The sequence below is a fragment of the Kogia breviceps genome, chromosome 14 (assembly GCF_026419965.1).
Source record: "Kogia breviceps isolate mKogBre1 chromosome 14, mKogBre1 haplotype 1, whole genome shotgun sequence".
Classification (NCBI taxonomy): Eukaryota; Metazoa; Chordata; class Mammalia; order Artiodactyla; family Physeteridae; genus Kogia; species Kogia breviceps.
In genome coordinates, this window is record NC_081323.1 from 7,601,141 (window position 1) to 7,615,217 (window position 14,077).

Below are 14,077 nucleotides of genomic sequence, written 5' to 3' on the forward strand. Positions count from 1 at the left end.
TGTTGGAATTCCTCTTCTGTCTGAAAACTGAAGTACGACCGTGGACTCCTAGAAACTCTTGACATCTTTTGACAAGTGGAAAAGGCAAATTCTCATGCTCAGTACAGCATGGAATGGAGGAGGGCTTTGCAGAATTATTCAGAATAATGAAAGAGGAGGAAAGCGTCAAGTTGGCATTCGTCAAGCTGGGAGATGTGACTTCCCCAGGGGAAACTTCATTTCTGTATCTCCGAAAGGAGCCCTCTATTCAAAGCACGTGTCCAGTAACTGGAGCAGTTATGGCATATGAGGGACAGAAGACTCTCAAGTAATCAGAATCCAAAATCCCTAAGGACTTCTCTTGAATTGAACCTTGCACTGAGTGCAAAAGGTTGGTTGCAGCTATTGAATCCCTTCAGAATAAGTAATCGAAGCCTCAGCATTCCAAATGCGGGAGAGGGGTCATTCCAACATCATCCAAACTGTACAAACAAATCCCTCCAATAACCTGTCCTATTTCTTTAAGGTCTTTACAAAATAAGGGTCCACAGCCTTTTCTCCTGTTCTGTCGAAAACTTAGTAACTCCCAGTAACCAGAATTTTTTTCACATTCATTCATAATGATTCTCCTTGAAATGAATCCATTTTCTTTTTGTACTACTCTCTAAAAGACAGAGGATAATTAGTCGACATCAACTGTTTAAAATCCCTTCATGTATTTAAAAACTATTAATTAGTCAACCCACAGCCCACTCTTCTCCAACATTAATAATCTCAATGTCTTTTATCTTCCTTTGAAAGTCTTATTCTCTGGCCATTTTTGTGACTCACTTCTGAATTACCGGAAGCCTCTCCACAGCTTGTTGAATGGATCAATGAAATAAATGAATGATCAGTGGTGGCAAAATGGCAGCCTGCAAAGGCATATGGAGATTTGTTTGTTTGTTTGTTTTGCTCACAGAACATTTAAACATATGTAAACAAACTAATATTTTATAATCAAGTTTCACACAGAATTGGACTTCAGATTTTGCTTTAAAAATTGAAAGAAATGACAAAGCCAGATCCCTGGGCTGGATATGAGAAGTGTCTGCCTCCTGAGAGAGGGTAGATGCAATTTTACCAAATCCCTACCCAGCCTTCTTCACTTATTTATGTGGCAATTTGCCCCACGGGCTTCTGAGTTTTTGACTTTTTAGAATAATGTCTTCGACAATCACAGCTCATTTTTGAGTACTTACCAGGTGTCAGTCATCTAGAATTAATATTTACTGATCATCTACTATCTGTCAATTACCCATTAATTCCCATAATTCTCACAACAGCCCTACTGGCTAGGTCTCATGGCTATTCCCGCTTTATAGAACTGAGTTTCTGAGGTTAGGTAACTTGATTACAAAGTGAAGTGGCAGAGACGCGATTTGAACATATGTTTCTGAAACCAAAGCATGTATTTCCTCTACCCTGAGCCATCCCTCTCACCAGGAGTAAAGTGCTTACCACTGATATGGAGGTGAAAAGGACAGACTCACAAGGTCATCAGTGATAGAGAGGTAATGATGAACAATGGAAAGGAGCAGCTAATTCCCACTGCTAGTTTATTAGCCCACAACCAGTTAAGCGGTATTAAGAACTGGGATTAGATTTCCCAAATTCTAGAAGCCATTCTTGACTTCAGGCAAATTCTGACCAGTTTTAAGATTTGGGACAAAAGAATTTAACTAACTTCTCTGCTCTTTACTTTGTCAAATGGAATATATGATACCCATGTTTCTCCTGAAATCGCATATAGCTATGAGCATGCCCCAGGAGGCAGAGTTTTTGCTTATATTTTTTTTTTAGCTTATTATTTCATTCACTTTTACCTGCCAACGTAACACAAGCTCATTATAAAAGGTCAACCTATCTTCTTAAGAGCAGAAGCTTTGCTGTGGAACAGACCTATGTTCACACTTAATCACTCAAGGACAAGTAACTTATAATCTCTAAGCTTCAGTTTCCTCATTTGTAAAATAGGGGTATCACTGTAAGTATCATTAGCTATATGGCTGTAGTGAGGATCATTAAGTAAGGTAAATGAAATCATGAATATAAACCATTTGGCACACTGCCTGGCAGACAGCACACACTCCGCTGAAGCTCAAGAAACTCCTATTACTATTATTCTACTTACTGGGAGTTGCATTCAGCTGAATGTAACAGAAAACCAAGTATATCAGCTCATAGTCCCAAAGTGGCTGCTCAACCTCCAGTAACATCTCCATGTTAACACCCTGAAAAAAGGGTAAGAGAAGTTGCCGGCTGACTCTGCCCCTTATTAAAGCATTTTACCATTAGCCCCATCCAGTGACTGAGCCCCAGCCAAGAAGCTGGTTACTTTAGCTGGGTATACCATGACCCCAAACAACCTGGGATATGTTGGTAAATAAGAGGGAGAAGAGAGTATCAATTAGATGTCCAGCAGCATCTAGGAAACAAACCTACATCACAGGCTTGTTATGAGGAACAAATAATTGATGCAAAATTTCTGAAACATGCTCAGCACTGCACAAAAGCTTGCTCTTGCTCCTCTCTCCTTTATCACTTTATATCCTGTTCTTCCACCTCCAGCTGCTGATCCTCTTATGATCGACTTCTCCAGAACCATGGTACAGTAACTACACAAAGACTGAGGCCAAAATCAAGTCTATATCACTGACAGAGTTTACCCTTCATAGCATTTCTATTTTTTAAAAACTATGCATTTTTGAAATAGTAAAGCCAAGTGAAGATTTCAATATGAAAGAATACTACTAAAGAGGAAAGGTGGGGGGAGGGATAAATTAGGAGTATGGGTGGAACAGATACAAACTACTAGATATAAAACAGATAAGTGGGCTTCCCTGGTGGCGCAGTGGTTGAGAGTCCACCTGCCGATGCAGGGGACACGGGTTCGTGCCCCGGTCCGGGAGGAGCTCACATGCCGCGGAGCGGCTGAGCCCGTGAGCCATGACCGCTGAGCCTGTGCGTCCAGAGCCTGTGCTCCGCAACAGAAGAGGCCATAACAGTGAGAGGCCCGCATACAAAAAAAAAAAAAAAAAAAACAGATAAGCAACAAGGGTTTACTATATAGCACAGGGAACTATATTTAATATCTGGTAATAACCTATAATGGAAAATAATCTGAAAAATATATATGTATATATACTGAATCACTTTGCTGTACACCCCAAACTATTGATGATACAATATTGTAAATCAACTATACTTCAATTTAAAAAAAGAAAAAGAAAATACCCATTAAATGGTAGCTATTATCATTGCTGTTGTTGTTGGAGTCCGGTGGCTCTGACCATCCTCAGACACAAATGCTGTTATTCTGTGTTGTCACATTGAACACCATGGCCAGACAGTGGTGATCAAGCCAGCCTTGCCCTCTGGCTCATTCCCATTGCAACGGGCTGCTCTTTCAACTCCAGAATCCCAGAAGTGAAATCAACTGGATGAATTTGGGGGGTGGGGGGAGGAGCACTGTGCTCCCAGTGGCCAAGCAGGGAGAGTTAATTCTGGCCCAGGGATCGCACAAAGCCAGGCAGCCTTTCGATCCAGCACAACCTGGGGCAATGTAAATGAACTAGAGCAAAGCAGACGGGGGAACGGGCTAACTGGATTCCTGCAGATCAGGAAGGAGAAATGTCCTCTCTTAAACCAGGCCACGGGGTCCTATGTTGTACCCACTTTGAAAGCCCGAATGCTATTTCTCTCAATGTTCCAACAGCATTGTCCATTTTCCAATTAGTCATTATGATAAAGTGATTTTCTGAGTATACATCTCTGGCTGTGGTTTAAATAGATTAGCAATAAAACACCTCTGTTCACCATGACTAGAAACTTAACACGAAAGGGCTAATTCTCCCTTTAATTCTAATCAGAAGCTAAAAATTGTACAAGTACAAAGTTTAAAATAGGCTTTTTTAAAATGTTATGTTATTTCATGTACATATATTTTAGGATTAGGCATAATGTGTGACTGTTAATTACTGAGCATTTGTGGATAGAGAAACAGCCCCTTTCACACCAGCCTGCCTCATCAAGGAAGGCAAAAAAGAGAACCTGCCGGCAAAGGAAAAGGAATAGTTCTGCTTCTTAGAGTAAAATCATTTCCAGGAAATTTTGTGTAAGCAAAGAACGTAAATAAAAGGAAATGTAAATCAGTATTTTTTAAAAAACGTCCAAACTCTTGTCCGAAAGCTTCCAATGGACGTTTCTACGTCTTGGTAGAACTGGACAGTTTTTACTGGATTAGCCCCCAGGCAGTGTTTTTCTTCTGGAGCCTTGGAGGTAGGGGTCAGGGTGAGCTGGCGTGCAGTCTGCCCTGGAATGAAAACTCTCTCTGTGCTCCAGGCTGTGGTCTTTACCAGCATGAGTTCAACTTACAGAATTTAATTAGAGAAAGTGGAGGGGAGAGAAAGGAGAATATTCTAATTAATAATCAATGTTCTTGTCATCACCTTGCTTTAAACCCTTCCACTTGTTCTTGCATTGCACCTGTTAGAGACAAATGAAATGAGAAAATGAAGGTAAAGTGCTTACCAAAATGCTAGGTACCCTCTTGGGCTTGAAACCCACCAATGGCCTCCAGTCATATAGGTGTTTAGATTATCTATCAAAATCCTTCCCACAGCGTATAAGCTCTTCATGACCTAGCCCTTACGCAGCTCTCCAGAAACAGCTCTGAACACTTCCCTCACCGTCACTGCACCCACCTCCCTACTTACACTGTTCCCTCCAGATGTGCTGAGCTACTGCCATTCCCCACCTGGGTCGTGCTTTGTTCTATCTTCAGGCCTTTGCCTGTGCAATTCCCTTTGTCTAGAACAGTCGTTTCCAAAACAGAGTGCAGCGAAGTGAAGGAAAACATTTTACAACTTGTATTTACTTATGTATGTCTGGAATAAATAAGAAAAGTTTTTCTAAAATATAATACCATAGTATATGGATTGAAAATAGAACACATGTAGAGGAATAAATATTAAAATATTCGGATTTGCTTTTTTTAATTGAATGAATTATGTAATCAAAAAAGTTCAAAGACTATGGGTCTAAAACACTCTCTGTGTCTTACAATCCCCAACTTGGCCTGGACAAGTCCTCTGTATGACATACTTCCTCCAAGTCACCCTGGACCTTCCAAAGCTGGACTAGATACATCTCCAACGACTTCCATTCTCCAACAGGAGCATTCTATTCTACTTCCACTCTTGCCTCTTACTATTCCACTTTCATCTCTCACCATGGCAGCCAGCAATAGCTTGATCATATCATTTCTTACTTAAACCTTTTCAATGATTCTCAACACACTTAGAATTCATCCACACTCCTCACTACGGACTCTGAATTCCTAGAAGATCTGGCCCCATGTAGCTCTCCAACCTCATATGTCTATCTCCCCCTTTGTCCTCTGGGCTCTGGCCCCACTGACTTCATTGATCTGTTCTCAATTACCACAGGAAGCCCATTCTCGACCTAGGCTCTTTGCCTGGTTCTGTCTTCTACACTGAAGGGCTTCCCCCAAATCTCTGCATGGCTGATCCTTCTTGTCACAGGTCTCAGCTTTCCCTGACCACTCAATCTAAAGCAGACACCCAGTCACTCTAAAGACCTATGCTGTCCGACATAGCAGCCATTGGCCTCAAGTAGCTTTCAAGCACTTGAAATGTGACTAGACCAAATGGAAATATGCTCTAATAAATCAAATGCCAGATTTTGAAGGCTCAGTAGAAAAAAGAATGTAAAATGTCTTACTAATTTTTTTATATTTATTATATGTTAAAATAACATTTTCCATATATTGGATTAAACAAATTATTAAAGTTAACTGCACCTGTTTCACTGCACTTTTTCAACATGCCTTCTAGAAAATTTAAAATTGCACATGTGGCTCACATGTATGGCTTGCTTCATATTTCTACTGGACAGTGTAGCTCTAGAACATACATTTTTAAAAATTTTCCGTGTAATTTTTAGCTTGACCTACCATTTTCATTTATTTGCCATCTGTTCCCCACCTCAGCTTCCCTAGGATCTCCTTAAAGGTGGGGTCTTCATCTGTCTTATTCACATTATACCATCAATGCCATGCAAGCTCCTGGCACATGGTGAATACTCAACAAGTATTTGTGAAACGAATGAATAATTTTACAGCACCTTTTGTCCTAAGATAGTGTTTACGGAGCACTTAGATGCATTATAAAAAATAAAGTTGATATCTCTATTTTATAGATGAGGACGGGGATATGGAGAGATTAAGTAAACTGCAAGTGACTAATTTCATAGAAATCATGATTTGGGCCCAGGCAGAGTCTGTGTGATTCCCGCAAAGCTGCAATGCCCCAGACCAGTGATCTCACATATTTTCTCCGAGGATTTATCTGTCACCCCACCCAGCACCATGAGGACAGGGATGGGAACACAATCATTGTTGTTTCTCTAATGCTGACACATAGTAGGTATTTCTATACATATATAATTTTATATTAAGTTTATATATATCATACACAACAGTTAACATTTATCAGTTATTACTATGTGGCAGGCGTTATTCTAAGCATTTATAGTCCCACCTGGGTCTTTAATAGACATCTCAAAATTAACATGTTCAATTCTGATTCTTAATCTTTGCTTCAAAACTTGCCCTATCCCCTATTTTCCCACATTTCAGTTAATGATAATCTCATTCTTCCAGTTGACCAAATCAAAGTATTGAAGTCATCCCTGACTTCTTTTCCCCCTGTGCATTTCTAGTCTGCTAGGAAATCCTCCTATGGTTATTTTTACAACAGGTCCAGAACCTGACTGCTTCTCACCACCTCCACAGCTATAAAATTGGTCCAAGCGCCCAGAGCACTGCAACAGCTGCCATATGAACTCCTGGCTCCTGCTGGCATCCTCTGCAGACAGCCAGAGCGATGCTTTTAAAATGTAACCCAGGCACTTCCCTGGTGGTCCAGCGGCCAACAAAGACTCTGTGCTTCCAAGGCAGGGGACGCAGGTTCGATCCCTAGTCAGGGAACTAGGATCCCACATGCCGAGTGGTGTGGCCCAAAAATTTAAAAGTAAATAAAAATAAAATAAAATGTAACCCGATGCACACCATTCTCCAGCTCGCCACCATCTAGCGTCTTCCCTCTCTCATGCTCAGTACAAAATGCAACATCCTTGCGTTGGCCAACGAAGTCCAACCTCACTGACCTTATCTTCTACCCCTCTCTTGCTACTCACTCTGCTTCAGGTACACTGGCCTCCCTGCTTGTCTTTGAACACTCCCAACACACTCCTACCTCAGAGCTTTTGTCCTTTTGCCCTGCTGTCCCTTCTACCTGGAACATTCCTCCTCACGTGTCCATACAGCTCCATTCCCCACCTCCTTCCAGTCGCTGCATAAACGATACTTTCTTTCCTGATCACCCCAGTTAAAATTGCAACTTACGCCGTATACACACACACACGCGCACACACACACACACACACACACTCTTTCTCTCCCTTTCCTGATTTTTTTCTCCATAGAACTGATCACCACTTGACATATAGTTCACCTTTTTTTAATGCTTAGTCTGACACCTTCACTAGAGTGTAAGCTCCGTGAGTGTAGACGTCTTTGTCTGTGTATCTTCCCTCTTGTACGTCCAATACCTAAACATAGTAGCCAATAAGCATTTGAATTGAACTTATATGTACAAACTTATTTAATCGAGTGGTCGGTGCTCTTCCTCAGTAAATATCTTAGGCTCTGTGGGCCATAAGGTCTCTCTCTGTCACAATTACTCAACTCTGCTGTGTTCGGTGAAAGAAGCCACAGACGATACATAAACCAACAGGCATGGCAGTGCTCCAATAAAAGTGTATTTGCAAAACTAGGGAAGAGGAAAGGGCATATTTGCCCCGTGGATTCGCTGTTTACCAACCCCTGATTTAAATCTCACAACTGCCCAATGATTTGGAAAGTATAATATCCCTAATTTATCAGGACCTTTAAGTGGCTTGCCCAAGACCACTTAGCTGGTCAACTGCAGAACCGATTAGAACCTGTGCAGTCGGGAGAGGGGTATTCAAGGATGCTGGGAAACCAAGAGAGACCTGAGAGACACCAAGGGGACAAATAAGAAGTGGAAGCATCTCAGTGAGAAGCCAGCCCCTGGCTGCTTCCATCCACACTGACAAAGGAGGTGCCTCAGAGACTCAAAGTCGTGAGGCTTCTTCAGCCTCTCAGCCTCCCCACATTCCCCAGTGTGTACCAGGAAGACCACCAAACCCTCTGAGATCAGAGCCAGACTGTGCTTGTTTCTCGCCCACCACCTCAAAAGCCAACAAGGCTTTGATGCAGGTAATCCTTGCCCTTGATGTGTGACAGGGCTTCAATGAACTGGGTCCACAGATGATAAAATCACATCTGGCCTTGCTCTTTTCCCTCCTGTCTACCATATTGTCCTCGCCGTTGCCATTACCTTCACTTAAGAAGTAGAAATGTAGAGAAGAGCATGCAAAGCATGACCCCATCTCCATTCACCACCATGTATTCCTTAAATCATGAGAGGATTGGGAGAAATTATATTGGGAAAGGAACTAAACAACATGGAACCTCACAGTGAGAAAGATACTCATGTTGCCTTTCCAGTCCTTCTGAATGAGTCATGGAGAACATTCCAGTCAGTCGGTAGTAATGACTCTAAAAGGTCTCTAAAACTTGCTCATCTTCCTTTGCAACAAAGAGAAAGCCTCAGGATCAGTGCCTTCATGGAGTGATGTGTCTAGTTAGAATTCAATAATATTGTTTGGTTTTTATTGCATTTACTTTTTTTATTGGAGGATAATTGCTTTACAATGTTGTGTTAGTTTCTGCTGTACAATGAAGTGAATCAGCTATATGTATACTTATATCCCCTCCCTCTTGGACCTCCCTCCCACCCCACCCCTCTAGGTGGTCACAGGGCACCGAGCTGAGCTCCCTGTATATAGCAGGTTCCTACTAGCTATCTATTTTACACATGGTAGTGTATTTATGTCAAACGTAATCTCCCAATTTGTCCCACCCTCCCCTTCCCCACTTACTTTTATTGTATTTACTTTTGTGGTGGATTCATATTATGCCAACCCAGTTAAGCGAGAAATAACTTTTCAAAGAATTGCCTTTCCTCCACAGGTCCGAGTTAGTGTGGACCACAAGATCTGGAAGGAGGAAGTGAAGCCGCACCATATTATTTCTTTTTTTTTGCGGTACACGGGCCTCTCACCTCTGTGGCCTCTCCCGTTGCGGAGCACAGGCTCCGGACGCGCAGGCTCAGCGGCCACGGCTCACGGGCCCAGACGCTCCGCGGCACGTGGGATCCTCGCGGACCGGGGCACGACCCCGTGTCCCCTGCATCGGCAGGCGGACTCTCAACCACGGCGCCACCAGGGAAGCCCGCAGCATATTATTTCTACACTTTGGAGGCTCAGCACAGGGCGTTGCTCATGTACAGTCTGAGATCTGAGGGTTCACCTGGTGGGCGTGAGGAAACAGCTGCACTGCAGCTTCTTCAGCTCCTGCCAGATCCTCCTTAAGCCCCTCAGTAACCTGGGCCAAGTGTCTGTCTAGCTCCGTGATGATGGGCGCCACCTTCCCATTTCCGCCTTGCAGGACGCCCTCGTTGCTGAAGATGGTGGACTGGAGACTTAGCCAATCAGAGGCTTCCATCCCAGCCACATGGCTTCCAGTTGGTCTCTGTTTCCCCGACGTCACGTCCGTCTTCGCTGCTGATGTCAGGCTCCAGCATCAGGCACACCTGCTCTGTAAACCAGCTCCCACAATTCTGTAAGAACTAATCCTGAAAATAAATTCCTGATGAAATATCTCCTGGTGGTTCTGCTTCTCTGATAAAGCCTCCGCTAATATAGCTTCTCTTATGGAAAATGATATTGGTTTTCTTCATGAATGGCAGTTCTATAAAATTTCCACATAAAGAAAATAACTCATTTTAAAGAAAAACTAGTAAGTGGTCCATAGCTATGACAAAGATTGTGGAAGGGGTGTGTGAATGACTGATGATTTGGAAACACCCTATTATTTTTCCCTTCTTTTTGAGAGTTAAACCAGGAGGGAGAGAGGCAGGGATAAATTGGGAGATTGAATTGACATATACACACTACTATATATAAAATAGATAACTGATAAGGACCTACTGTAGAGCACAGGGAACTCTACTCAGTACTCTGTAATGACCTATATGGCAAAAGAATCTAAAAAGAGTGGATATATGTGTATGTATAACTGATTCACTTTGTTGTACAGCAGAAAGTAACACAATATTGTAAATCAACTATAATCTAATAAAATATTTTTTAAAAAAGAGTTAGGGATAAAAGCAGCAAACCTCTGAATTAGATCCTATCAGTGAACAAGTTCCATGACCAAGTTTACTTTGTGATAAATTTCACTTAATGGTACTGTTTTTGGATACCCCAGTATTAAAAAAAAAAGCCATTCATATTCACAGATTGAAAATGGCAATATAACAGAGAATTACACTTCACTTTTTAATTTTATAGTTAAAATTGAAATTTTATTATTTTTAATTAGAATTGAAATTTTATTATTTTTAAAAGTGAACATTCACATGGTTCAAAATTCAAAATGATTTCAGTTGTATATATTGATTAGCCTCCCTATCTGTTTTATATGCCCTGAACCAGTCCCTTTCACCTATTTGCAACTACATTCATTAGTTTCTTATGCAAATGCTAGCATATACACACAAATGTAAATATACAGCCTTATCCCCCTCCTTTTTTACACAAAATATAGTATTCCATACATACTGTGGATCAATACTTCCAGGTTATAATTTGAAAAACACTTTTCGATAGCCAGAAAAATTGTCACACTTTTAATGTGCAATTTCACTCATCAAGAAAAAAGATCTAAAGGAATAAAACTTATGTACAAAAATTTTATTTGCAGTACTATTTATAATAATAAAAAGGAGATAATAAACTTAAGAATTCCAAATTAATAGAATATTTAACACAATGGAATACTATGCACCAGAAAAAAAGAAATGAGACTGATCTTTAAGTAATGATGAGGAGAGATTTCCAAATTTATTAAATAACACAAGGTAGGTGCAGAATAATATATATAGTATGTACACCATATATGCGGGGGAAAAGGAGTATACAAAATAACATATATATAAGCTTATCTACATATGCATATATGTATATGTTGATATATGCCTGAAATACAGTTGAAAAAATAAAAACCATAAGAAACTATAACATTAATTGCCTATTTGGATAAATTTGGGGAAAGGGACGAGAGAATTTTTGAGGTGTATTTTTTTTTAGTTTTAATTCTGGAATTTTGAGCCTTGTGAATACCTATAAGATTTTTAAATAGCATATAATTTAACATTAAAAATATTACTATATTTTTAATATCATATATAAAATTATTATAGTAATATTAATTATGGGTTAAATGAGTACATTTATCATTAATATATTTTCCAGTTTCCTTTGATCCACCATTTATCTGTTAGTACCGAGAACTGAGCCTTACACATAGTAGGCACTAAATAAAAAGGTGTTAAATAAGTGAATGCATGTGTGGAATTCATGGAGCCGCCAATGAATGTATGTTCGTCAAATATTTTAAAATAGAAGAATGATTAGGTCACTGATGTAATAGGTCTCAATTGCTGATGTGGTTTCTGATAGAGCCGCGCATATACCACGAGTTACCAGAGGTGCACTTTCACTCACGACAGAACTCACTAGAAAGAACACACTCTTTCTTTATTAACTTTCCCAGCTTCATAGGAGATGTAAACCGCTTTCTCGATGGAATATAATTAATGAAGGGCATAAGCCACAAAACCAAATCCAATGCCCTCTGCTGTCAGCAAGTATAACAAGTAAATTGCATTCAGAGTATCAGCTGAGGAACTAAAATTTGCTCAAAATTCAGAAACAGATATCATGGGTCCTCTTTCCAGTTTTGGAACAAATAAAATCAAAATGGTCACTGGACCCATTTGGCAGTAGTTTCTCAATGGTCTGGAGACAGCACGGCTCACCGTTGCAAACAGCATATTTAATTTTCCTCTGGTTATAATGAAATTCCTAACTGAGCTAAAGAATTTCCAGACTGTCTAAATGATGGAAGTCATTAGTCTAAATACTGTATATATCTTCATGCTAAGGGTGGAAACTTACACTGAGGACTGTAGGTATGACTTTATTACTCAGTTCGGGATCCCGAGCCAAGTTCTGTGACCAGGGAAGGGAAGACTGCAAAACAAATAGAACGTCAGCGTCGTCGGTGGCAGGCTGCTAGATTTCTCGTCTTAAAAACTGGACTTTGTCCCTTCACACATTGCTGACAGCAATTGCTGTGGATCTTGGGCAAGTTAATTCGCGATGCATATCAAGGGTCATAAAAATATTCAAACTCTCTAGCCTTATAATCACATTGATTATTAGGGAACAGTCCTTTACATGGATGGTCCAAGTTATAGGCCTGGGCATTATTTGAATTTGAAACAGTTTAACTGTTTTAACTATCAAGTAATCATGTACCTACTCAACAGAGTATCACAGACTTTAAAATTATGGTTTGAAAGATTATGTAATTATTTGAGAAAATGTGTATAATGCAATACATTCTAAAACATACACAGGACATGACATTGTAAATATATAATCACAGCAACCATGTGAAATTTTAGAAGCATGGGGGGAAAATGGAACGAGATATACTAAAATAACAACTTTGTATTGGGGCATTAGGTTTATGTAATTTTTTTAATAAATAATATCTAGCAGTTTATTAACCAATGGAGTTTATTGCACGACAAACTACCTCACATCCTTCAGGAAGAAAATCCACTAAATTTGAAAAGTAAAGACATCACCCACTGAATTCGGACACAATTAAAATGTGCTTTAAATAGTTCTTTGGGGGAGAGGACACAACACTTCTACTCAAGAGAGACATCTGTATCGTCCAGGTCTTTTCTTTACACCCATCATGCCATGAATTCATAGGAAATGGGCTCCAACAGTTCAGGCTCCTTTCCACTGGTTCTCACGAAGTGTGCTTCTGTGGCTGGAGCAGGCTGGCGCTTCAGCTGAACCCAAGTACCTTTCTCTTTGGCTTCCTTCTTTTCCTGACCATTTTCCTTCACCCGTTTCGGGAAGCGCTCTCGGCTCTTACGGTGCTTAATATGATCGATACGCACATTAATTCTCTTGGCAAGAATCTTGCCCTTGTTGGTTTGCAACGATACCAACAGCACGATGGGTAATACTGTGGACTCTTCCAGTTTTGCCATGGTAACATTTCTGGGGCATTCCTTTTTGAACAGTGCCCATTCCCTTGATATCGACAATCTCACCTTTCTTGTAGATTCACATGTATGTGGCCAAAGGAACAACTCCATGTTTTCTAAAAGACCTAGAGGGGCTTCCCTGGTGGCGCAGTGGTTGAGAATCCTTCTGCCGATGCAGGGGACGCGGGTTCGTGCCGGGAAGATCCCACGTGCCGCGGAGCGGCTGGGCCCGTGAGCCATGGCCGCTGAGCCTGCGCGTCGGAGCCTGTGCTCCGCACTGGGAGAGGCCACGACCGTGAGAGAGGCCCGCGTACCGCAAAAAAAAATAAAAATAAAAAATAAAAAATAAAAAATAAAATAAAAGGCCTAGAGAACATATAACGGGTGCCCCTCCTCTTTCCTTTTGTGTTGGTCATTTTGGCAAATTACTGGAAGATGGCGGTTCTGGCCGAAAGGGCTATATCATTTTATTACTGGGAAAGATATTGGAAAACCTTGCAAAACTATAACAATAAAAAGAGGAAAAACATTCATTGACATCAATGTGCTCTTTCCTATTCTTTTTTTTTTTTTTTTTTTGTGCGGTATGCGGGCCTCTCACTGTTGTGGCCTCTCCCGTTGCGGAGCACAGGCTCCGGACGCGCAGGCTCAGCGGCCACGGCTCACGGGCCCAGCCGCTCCGCGGCACGTGGGATCTTCCCGGACCGGGGCATGAACCCGCGTCTCCTGCATCGGCAGGCGGACTCTCA

At 41.0% G+C, this 14,077-nt stretch overlaps 1 protein-coding gene and 1 pseudogene across 1 annotated transcript in view; both read right to left on the minus strand.

Moving 5' to 3' along the window:
- The window catches only part of DOK5 (docking protein 5), a 154,132-nt gene that overhangs the window by 118,958 nt on the left and 21,097 nt on the right, over nt 1-14,077 (minus strand). The window lies entirely within an intron of this gene.
- LOC136792484 (large ribosomal subunit protein eL21-like) lies at nt 13,017-13,767 on the minus strand (annotated as a pseudogene).